General features: G+C 35.8%; 1 long non-coding RNA gene across 1 annotated transcript; it reads left to right on the top strand.

The window, feature by feature from the left end:
* Positions 1-6,699: 6,699 nt before the first annotated feature.
* LOC136290108 (uncharacterized) lies at positions 6,700-9,660 on the top strand. Its single transcript, XR_010720965.1, has 4 exons — positions 6,700-6,789; positions 7,889-7,964; positions 8,695-8,778; positions 9,592-9,660. It is a non-coding gene; the product is annotated as an uncharacterized lncRNA (long non-coding RNA).
* The last annotated feature ends 274 nt before the right edge of the window (positions 9,661-9,934 follow it).

A 9,934-nucleotide genomic window follows, 5' to 3' on the forward strand; every position in this document is an offset into this window, starting at 1 on the left:
GTAGATATACCGGTTCTTCTTGTGTTTCAACCAATTAGAGGTTTAAGTAGGGATAAGTGAAATAACTCAATCACCTGTTTACTTTCTGATTCCTTCTGATAGCAGAATACATCTATGTGTTAGTGGCTAAGGTACCAGAGACTTTGGTGTTCAAACAACATCAACATAAGGAAAAAATAGGCCAAGAACTAGGCAGTGTGGTTTGCTTCCTTATTTTTATATTATCTCCTTTTCTTTGACAACTGCATAGCTACACTCAGAGAAGTAGTAATTATATCCAGAACCCAAAGAGGTCCATCATAACATGAAAATGTTGTGACATCATAATCCTTGGTTAGGGAAATTATAATGATGGCAGAGGTTAAAGCCACAGTGTAGGACAGGCAGAGAAAGAGAAGAGTCTCAGAGGAGAGTTTCTTGCTCAAAAAAAGCACAAAACTCTCCCATTTTGAAGGAGGATTGCCACAAGGTGAGTCACCTTACTTTTAAAAGGCTTTTTTGTATGGGGATGTTTTTGCAAATGTATTTCAATTGGTTTAGAACTATTCATGAGTGAGGCAGAGGAGAGGAAATAATGAGAAACAAATTCAGTGGAAAAAACAAGTGTTGATTGTGTGACAAGGCAGTGAAGTAAATTTATGAACTGATTTGATCATGGATATTAGCACCTCCTTTCCTTCCAATGTGAGTCAGAATGAACATAAACATCCCAGCTATATGGAAAAAATGTACCACTGTGGGGAGGGAGGGGAGCAAAGCACAATTAAAAGAACCCTTGCTTTTTTTGCTAGTTTTTTTTGTTTGAATTTTTTTACTCTTTTCTAAGAAAAAAACATAAACTGCTGAAATAGCTTTCCCATTTCTCTTCTGACTGGGAGAAGAAAATAAGAGGACTAAACACAGTTTGTGACACACCAATAAATTTCAACAATAAATGCTACTAAGACATCAGTGTTATTTTTTCTACAGATATATCAATGAGCCAGGATCTTCTACACTGTAAATTGTGTTATGGCAGGACAGAAGTACTTTGTATCATATTTTATAAACTTTTCAAATATTATTGGGATAGATGGAGGAAATGCTCTTCTTTACCAAATGTGATACACTGATATATTTACAAGCAAATTCACATCTTCTCTCTTTTTGTCCTTTTCTCTGGAAAGAAAAGACATCTTTATGATGATGTTAGTAGTAAAAAGGACTTGTCATGAGATTGTCTAAGAGAGCCATGTCACCTATGCCACCTCCAGAAATAACAGACTGTGCTGAGTTAGAAGGCTGCTATTTCAATAATGAAGTAGATGTTCACTTTGCTTTTCATTTTTAAGGAACTAAACCTAATTTAGTAAATTTCTAACACTGATGGACATTGACCATTTCACTATGATTTCCTCAGAAAAAGATTTCAATTGTCTCAGCCATGTGCTTGTTCCTTTGTGCAATATAACAACCTAGTTTCTGTGAGTTCATTGGAACTGACAAATAATAAAGGGAGCTTGAATTCCAAAGCACAGACAAAATTTGCTTTATACCCATGACTAATGTCAAATCTGAACTCTATCTAATAGAAATATTGAGTAACCTCATGTTGATCTCTTCTTGATGCCAGCTATGACTGTCTATAATAGCTGAGGTCAGATCACTATCCTTGACGTGCATGCCCTCCTCACAGAATTTTCTTTGGTAGGAAAATATACTGAGGAAGTATCCCACTTCTAGTTCAGGCTGGCCTAGTGCAACGAAGTTAGAAACATTGTACACATCCTGACATTTAATAGTCCTCAAGGCTGCAGGAATTCAACGGGGCTTAATTATTAAATAGGTATATGTCCAGACACTTTCATCTATGCATATATTCTAAAATGTTTTTGACCAAATAATTTTTAAAATATACAATGTAGACATGTGGGTAGTAGAATATGCAATGAAAAATTTTTATCATTATCTTAGCCCATATGAGGATTTCCCCCAAAATATGTTCTTAGAAAGAGAACAAGCAGGCCCAGCTATGATTAGATTTTCTTCATAAGAGCAGAAAATTGCATGATGTAAATATTGTTTTTATTGTACAGATGTGCTGTAACAAAGAAAAATGCATGCAATATTACATTTTCTCTACTAAAAAATGAAAAAAGTTACAATAAAAAGGAGTAATCCTTAGCCTGTGTTATATAAACTTAAAGAAATGGTAATCAACCTTGATGCGTGACTAAGGCACACATCTGTCTGTATGATTTATGACAGAACACAATCAGAGAATAAACTATTCTTTCTTTAAAAAAATATATCCTCCATGTAAGAGGATATTCTTCTCTACAATGAAGCATAGATTTTTTTCCCCATATTTTCTTTTTCACTAAGCTAAGAGTTATTATACATCTATGAGATGTAGTTTCTTAGCAGTCATTGTAGAAATCCCTTCCAGTCTCTTCTGTATAGAAGTTCAGAGTTGTTCATGAACTGAGAAATTATTCAACCTGTTTTATTATAAAAGAAGGAAAAAGCTTCTTCGTAAAAAACATAATTTTAATTCTGAATTAAATGTCAAGGAAATTAAGTCTTTCTATTAAAAAGATTTGTATATGGAAATAGGGCAAGATATTTTCATTACTATTATTATTATTATTATTATTATTATTATTATTATTATTATTTTATAATTTTAACACTCCTTAGTTTAAATAAGGCATTTCAAAGGGCTAGAAAGAGTTACCGCTTCATGTTTATTTGCTAAAATTTCCAACAAAATTATCAGCCATAGTAAAGACAGCATGGACATTATCAGTACTGGAATTTAATGGAGACTACCCAACTAAACCAGTGCAAGCTGCTGAACTATCACAATATATTTTTTTTAATGATATAGACTGTGTTTAAAGAAGTAACACTTTTTAGGTTTTTGGCCAGTGGATTTGATTATAAATACGGTATTGCTTGAGTTAGAACAGAAGGGCTTGAGACACTTACATTGAATCCAATGACAAGATTTCCGCTATATTCAAGTGTAAATTAATAAGTAATTTAATGTTTTCCAATGGTCTGCAGTCCTATTATCAACTTAATTTTTGATCAAGGTCATTAATGTGGGTTGAAACTTCTTTTACTGAACACCAGTTACCACCCCTGCAGTGCAGGAAATAACATGGCATGACAGCAGAATATTCCACTCAATTAAAAAAAAAAAATCCCACTCAGTTGAGAACTTGAAATCTTTTCCCCAGTGTTGTTCTTTGTTTACAGTTGCAAATAATCACTTTCAAAGGTATAACTCACCAAGTCAATTTATGCTACGGGTGCTGGCTGGACCTGACAAACTGGCTGGCAGAGAGGATGATGCAAGAGGCTCCCCTCCAAAACTTCTGGATCCCTGCCTCAGGGAGGAAGCAAAGTGTGCTTATGTATTTGTCACATTTAATGGCCTTTTCAGAAGGAAATTGCGTGTCCTGTGACATCTATCAGCAGGAAAGGTGACTTAATAAAGAAAGGGAAGGTCTTGCATTAGTGAGAACAGAGTGGGTAATTAGTAATTCTACAGTCATGACAAAGTTATGTGATGATGTTTATGCAATACTGGATTTAGATGGGCCTGGAGGAAGCTTAAAAAGAGTGGGAGGCATAGGAGATGGATTCAGGCCCTGCCTCTGCTTTAAGTCAAATACCTCATAGCATTAGGTTATGTTAATCTACAATTGTATCTGCTTCTGTATCTCCTTCATTCATCCTGCAACATTTAACGCAGAGAGGTCAGAACTGTCTTAAGTGATTTTGCGTATGGAAGAAATGCTGTTGCTGCACTTTATGGAATTGTGTTTGGAAGACATAAACCAAAAGAGATCAAAAGGTAATATTGATCACAATAAATGATTTGTGTATATAACATCAAAAAATAAATGTAAAAAGACCTAAACAAAGACAACAGTTTAGAAACTATTCTCTACCCTTTTAAAATTTGTAACATGTCATTGGAGAGGGTTTTTACTTTTTTGTCTATCTCTAAAATTTGCCACTATACTGGAATGGCATGAAATTTGTACCAGAATGAAAAGACAATGTATTATTGTTGACTCTATTTCCTTCCCAAATGCCAGAAAATGTAATCATCATCACAGCTTAAAAAGAGGAGAATTGTATGTATATCTGCATAGTAAAGATATAGCAGTAGAAAGTAGTGCAGAGTTGACAGGTAGCAGAGGCAAAGATTTTAAAATATGTATTAGACACGGAATGCCAGATTCTGGGAAGTCTAAATTGCTTGGCTGTAAGACAGGGCTACTGCCAGTGCCAAAATATCAACTAGAGTGGAGACCTCTGCCCAAGGATATTCCAAAACCTATTACAGTCAATTTAGACTCTCTGCTGATAAAAGAAACATTCAATTGTGCCTCATCTCCAAAAAAATCTTGCTTGAGTGAGTTCAGGGAATGAAACTCATAGAACCATCTCATTCACTTTGAGTCTTATTTGGGAAATGCACAGCATTGCTGCACACCAAACAAAAGAGAGAATGTAGCTCCTCATGGACTCAAACAAGGCATCTTGCTCCTGTGCCTCTGGGACCCAGAGGTAGCCATTAGGTTCTTTATATATATATATATGTATGTATGTATGTATGTATGTATATATTTTTAATGCATCTAGAGCATAAAACAAATTTTTGTATTCTTAGAAGACCACCCATGAGGTTTCCTTTTTCACTTTTACAAAGCTGTTTTTCATTGGGAATAATGTGTTTGCCCTTTTATGTACCAAAGAGGAAAAGCTTTCATTAATAAATTCAGTTGTGAAAATGCCTGTGTTCATTTTAATCAATAAGTTCTAAGGCAAGGAAGTGTTTCTACATCTCTTTCCCTGCTGGCGGGTTACCAAAATTTTATGCACACACAGAACAGTATGCATAATATAGCTTCAGAGAATGTTTATGTCAGCTGGAGACCACAAAACCTGACTTTCAGGAATTCTACATACTTTCTCCAAACACAAACTGAGACTTGCCTTTCTGTGAGTCTGATTTTGAAAAGCCATGGGTTTAGAAAAATACCTTTGCAGGTGACTGGTGGAGTAAAAATGATATATACACTAACATGCCATTTGTCCATTATTAGAATATTTGCATTCATATGCTATCACTCCTGGTGTAATTATTATGTCTGGCATAAAGTTTATATCTGCAGAAGACAAAAATATGCTTTGATTAACTTTCTATCTGCTTACAGCTTATCTCAAGACTTTGTGACAAACACTTCCAGCATTAGTTTGAAGCCAAACATCACCTCTTAGGGATCCTTGCTTATGCAAATATTGATGTTCGGTGTCAATGAGGAATATTTTTATGAAAATGCATTCACTCACATCTTTAGTTTTCTGTCCTTGATGAGATGCTGTAACAGAACACTTAAATCAGGCATAATTGTAATGTGAGCCTGTCCAAACTTTTCTTAGAGTGAAGAAAAAAACCCCCAGACCTTCAAAGCTGCATTTGATATTAAAAAGAATGAAAAAAAAAAAAAAAAAAGACTTGAAAAAAGCTCATAGATCTTAGGTGAAGGCAGTTAAAGTAAGCTGGTTTGAAATCTCCCTCTTGCCCAGTGTAGCTCTCAGATCAAGATCTTATTCCCAGTCAGCCCTGGGATTCCTGGTATCTGGGACAAATCTACTTTTCCATTTTTCTCCATATTTGCTCTCTGCTTTTTTAAGAAGTCCACGTCACAAACTCGGTTTTTCTTCTCATGCCTCCATCAACCCAGAGAACTTCTCCGTAGGTATGAACTCCCTCATTTGCTCTCAGGAAACAGTTTCTCCTTCCAGGGACTCCTGTCTCATCTCAAGCTCAGTAGTTCAGACAATGTGAGCTCATGGAATTCTCTCTTAGCTTTCACTAAAGACCTTTCAATCATACAGTGTATATAAAATATACTAATCATAGAATGAACAAAAAGTTCAAACAAGGAAGAGATGTTTTTATCCAAATTTATTTATTTCAAGTGTGTATAAACTCACTAAGTAAAGAGTTGCCAAAATTAACTCTTCATATGTGGAGTATTCCACAGATAAAACTAACCTAGTGAAGTGTATCTGAAATATCTGCTTAACTTAAAAATGCTGTATGTCTGCAAAAACTCACGACTGAACAATTTATTTCCAAACTGGACTTTCAATTGAGTAAAAGCTAATCACATCCACAAAAGGTTCCTCTCTGCTCTCTCTCTTCCTTTTGTCTAGTAAAAAATAATAAAGTGAGCAGAATTTCCTATTAAGTTTTTTGCTTGTTCATCAGGGTGGTCTGCTCCTTTCAATCCTAGAGCAGTTGTTAGGGGCGCAGGGAGCTAGAACTGGACTTGGCTGCTCGTATTTGACTATCAGAGCCAGCTGGAATGGGGTCAAACGGTGCCTGTAAAGGACTGAGAAACCTCAGCTGTAAAAAACAGCAGGAGGTAGTCTGGTTCCTGTGATTGGCCCTGAAGCTGTGGGAGCACGCAGGGAAAAAGCAGTGAGGATTCTACAAATTTTTGAATAAAGATTCGATTTTCTTTTTGCATACCTCTCTGTGTGTGTGTGTGTGTGTGTGTGTGTGTGTGTACATGTGGGTGGGTTGATCTCCACATTGCCATACCTGAGATATTAAAAAAATTGTTGAGTAAAATGTCTGAAACAGGTACAAGAAAATTGCCAGTCAGTCCTGGCAAGATGACTAGGAAAGATGAAAATCAGTGGTACTTTTTCTGTTTATTACTGTGAGGTTTAGACTGAACTTCATATGCATTAGAAAGAAGTGCACACACCTGCAAGGTAAATTTCACAGGGGATTAATAATGTTGGGTGCTTAAACTTTTGACGCCCCTCCTGAGAATCTTAAAAAAGCCTGACTTTTTTTTTTTTTTAAGTTTATTTTCTGGGATGCTAAAAATCAGTTTAAAAAAGAGGGAAAAAAAATCTCAATGGTAAATAATTTACTGGGGTTTTTGTGACTTAGAGATAAACTGCAGACTTTTCCACAACTGATCTTAAAAAGCATAGTCTTTTTAATACAGAGTTTTAATCAGAAACTTTTGTATGGAGAATGCTCTTTTGACCAGATCATAAAAATAAAAAAATACAGCTGCTACTATATCTCAGGAAAGTGTTGATAGAGCTGTGACAGGGGCATCACAATAATAATATTTCTGTATCACTCAAATTCTGCTATAATTAGGAATATGCTTTATTCAGCTGTTGCATGTTTAAGTCAATAGTTTAGTTAAGTGCATACATATTGCAGGAAATAGAGAAACTTTGAATATTGAGTGGTTTAAAACCAGTTTGTTTTGGGATGGGTGTTGTACAGCCTTGTGCAGAGACTGGATTGGCGGGGTGGTTACAGAGCTTGTCTTGGGACTAAGAAAACTCTAGTAGAATTGGAATGGTGTACCCGTTTAATGCTCAGGATGCTCTCTGTTGTCTTCCCAAATAATGGATTACAATCAGGTTAAGAAAAGATAAAACATAAGAATCCATAGAGGTATCTTTTATGGCTTCTGTATCAGTTTATTTCTTAAATGGTCTCTGTTAACCTTCTCAGAACTAAGGCTGTGAGGTTTGATGGTTTGGCATCATATTTGGGTCTTATTTCCACAGTCCATTGAAATGTCTTTCTTCACTGGGTTTTGTCCAGGTTTTAACACAGGGCAGAATAAGGTCTGAAATTTGTCTTTAGCCTGCAAAGAAGAACACCAGTAAGAAAGAAAAAACGAAAACAGCAGCTATTGTTCCCTTTAGCAGATTAAGTAATTTATTTCACTTTGAACCACTGACTGTCTAGGTTGCAGAAGAGCAACTCTTTTATTTTTGAGATATTGAAACTTTTTTTTCCTATTTACTTCAATTGTGTGTGTTGGCTTCTGTTTGACAGTTAACATGGGCAAGATCTCAGCACTGGTTTCTTCCACTGGATGAATTTTCTTCTGCCAGCTCTTTAAAAAACAGAGGTTAGAATGTCTCTCAGTAAACTTCTTATATTACATCTGCACAGGAAAATTATCCTGTAACGCCATTTGTTTCTTCCTTATTTCAAAATATTGCAGCATAGTTCCTCCTCTGTCAATCACATTTAGAAAGCCAGAGCATTTCAGTGCAACTGTAAATCATGATCCAAATATAGAAACTTTTTTGAAAAGCATGTAACAAACAAGACCTTGCCTAATTTTACGTGAGAATGTTGCTAGCTTATTTGCCAAGGAATGTTAGGAATTGTGCAAGCACATATTAAAATACAAACTGTATCCTAGAAATCTGTAGGGTCCCATAGCATCTGCCATCAGAAATATAACAAAATTAACCAACACAGTCCATGTGTTCCAAGCAGAAATCTTTAATTTGAAATGCTCAGTGAAATGAGTCAACTGTAGATCCAACTGGGTTTAATTCCATTTGGACTTGATCTGTCATGGAAACATTCCATACAGAGAGCATTGAAAAGTATTTTTTCTGCTAAACTGTAGCCCTGTCACTCTCTAGCATCTTGAGAACCAGGGTGTTTTCTAGGTCTCAGAGTAGGAAATCACATCCCAGGGTGTCAGTGTTTATGTATGAGCATCACAGTGGTAACGTTGTGCTGGTGCCTGAAAAGTCCATTTCTGTGAGAAAATTTCTTGTCAACAAGTTGCATAATTACTTAATTTTTTTTTTCATTTACCTTATCTTCTTGCACATTTTCAGGTTAAAAATAAAAAGGAGAAGACTGGATGGAGAACATTTATATAGGTGTAGACCGGTCAATTATTTGAGTTTTTCCAGTCAAGTGTGAGTCTCTTTAACAGCTGAAGTTTAAAGTTAACTGTTCTGAGCTACTCCAATTTGAACTTGGCCCTCTGATCACCTGCCTTAGCCAGAGTTTGTCTTTGTGGATGTCCACATATGTGTCTGAGTAGATATTACAGTCCAAAAAGTGCCCAGAAGTTCTCTGTGGCCCCCAGGCATTGTGTTTCAGAGTTCTGGCTGCTGTCAGGGCAGGTTCCCGGGTGTGTAGTGGTGCAGTGCTGCACTCCTGCAAACCTGCATGTCCCCTCCCCAAATGCACATCCCCTCGCTCCTTGGCCTTTTCCTGAGAGAGATTAACTGAGTGGGCCATAGTAAAACTGCACTATAATGTTTCAGAAAGTGAAACTAATTTATTTCAATATCATCTGAGGCTTGCATTTATAAGCAGATGTAACTTCATTCCAATGAAAATCAATGCATCTAGAGGTTTGGGGGGGATGGAGGAGATTCGTTGGCTAGGATTTTTTTTGTCCATTAATGAGACAATCCTAACAAACTCCAGTTGCAAGCAAAGATGACTTCACTTCATTACAGGAAAAAAAAAAAAAAAGTTGATACTTTATATAAGTGCTATATGACTGTGTTTCATCACAAGACCCCTGCCATGCACTTTCCCAAATCTTACTGAATTTAGAATGGTCCCTGTTACATAGTCAAGACTTTGGATGCTTTAAAGCAATTCTGTGGTAGTTGATTATGTTCTTATTTACTTTTCAGAAGTAGGTAAGCTTTTATGCAGGTTTTTTCTTCTGTAAACTGGTTGTATTTTTAAAATATGAAATTATTTTCCTTTAGGAGCATCAAAAGAGACATCAATCAGACTGGATAACTTTGCTTTGACCATTAAACACTTGCGGCTGTGTGAGGTAAGATCTTTTGTTCTTATTTTTAGGTTTTTTTTAAATTTATTTTTTGACATGTATTTAAATTCATTAAAGCTAACAACTCCTTCCTGTTTGTTTCCCAGGGATTAAGAATTCTGTGCAAGTTTAATATGTTCCCAAAAGGGCCTTAGTAGTACTCTGAAATTCATGTAAGGGATTTGAATATTGGTTTTGTTTAATTTTCTGTTAAAACCTCAGCTAGATGTTCATCCAGACACTACTGACCTGATGGAGATAGATAGATACTATGCTTG

This window comes from Chamaea fasciata, unplaced genomic scaffold (assembly GCF_029207755.1).
Source record: "Chamaea fasciata isolate MVZ Bird 193981 ecotype frontalis unplaced genomic scaffold, bChaFas1.0.hap1 SCAF_5, whole genome shotgun sequence".
In the NCBI taxonomy this organism is placed as follows: domain Eukaryota; kingdom Metazoa; phylum Chordata; class Aves; order Passeriformes; family Sylviidae; genus Chamaea; species Chamaea fasciata.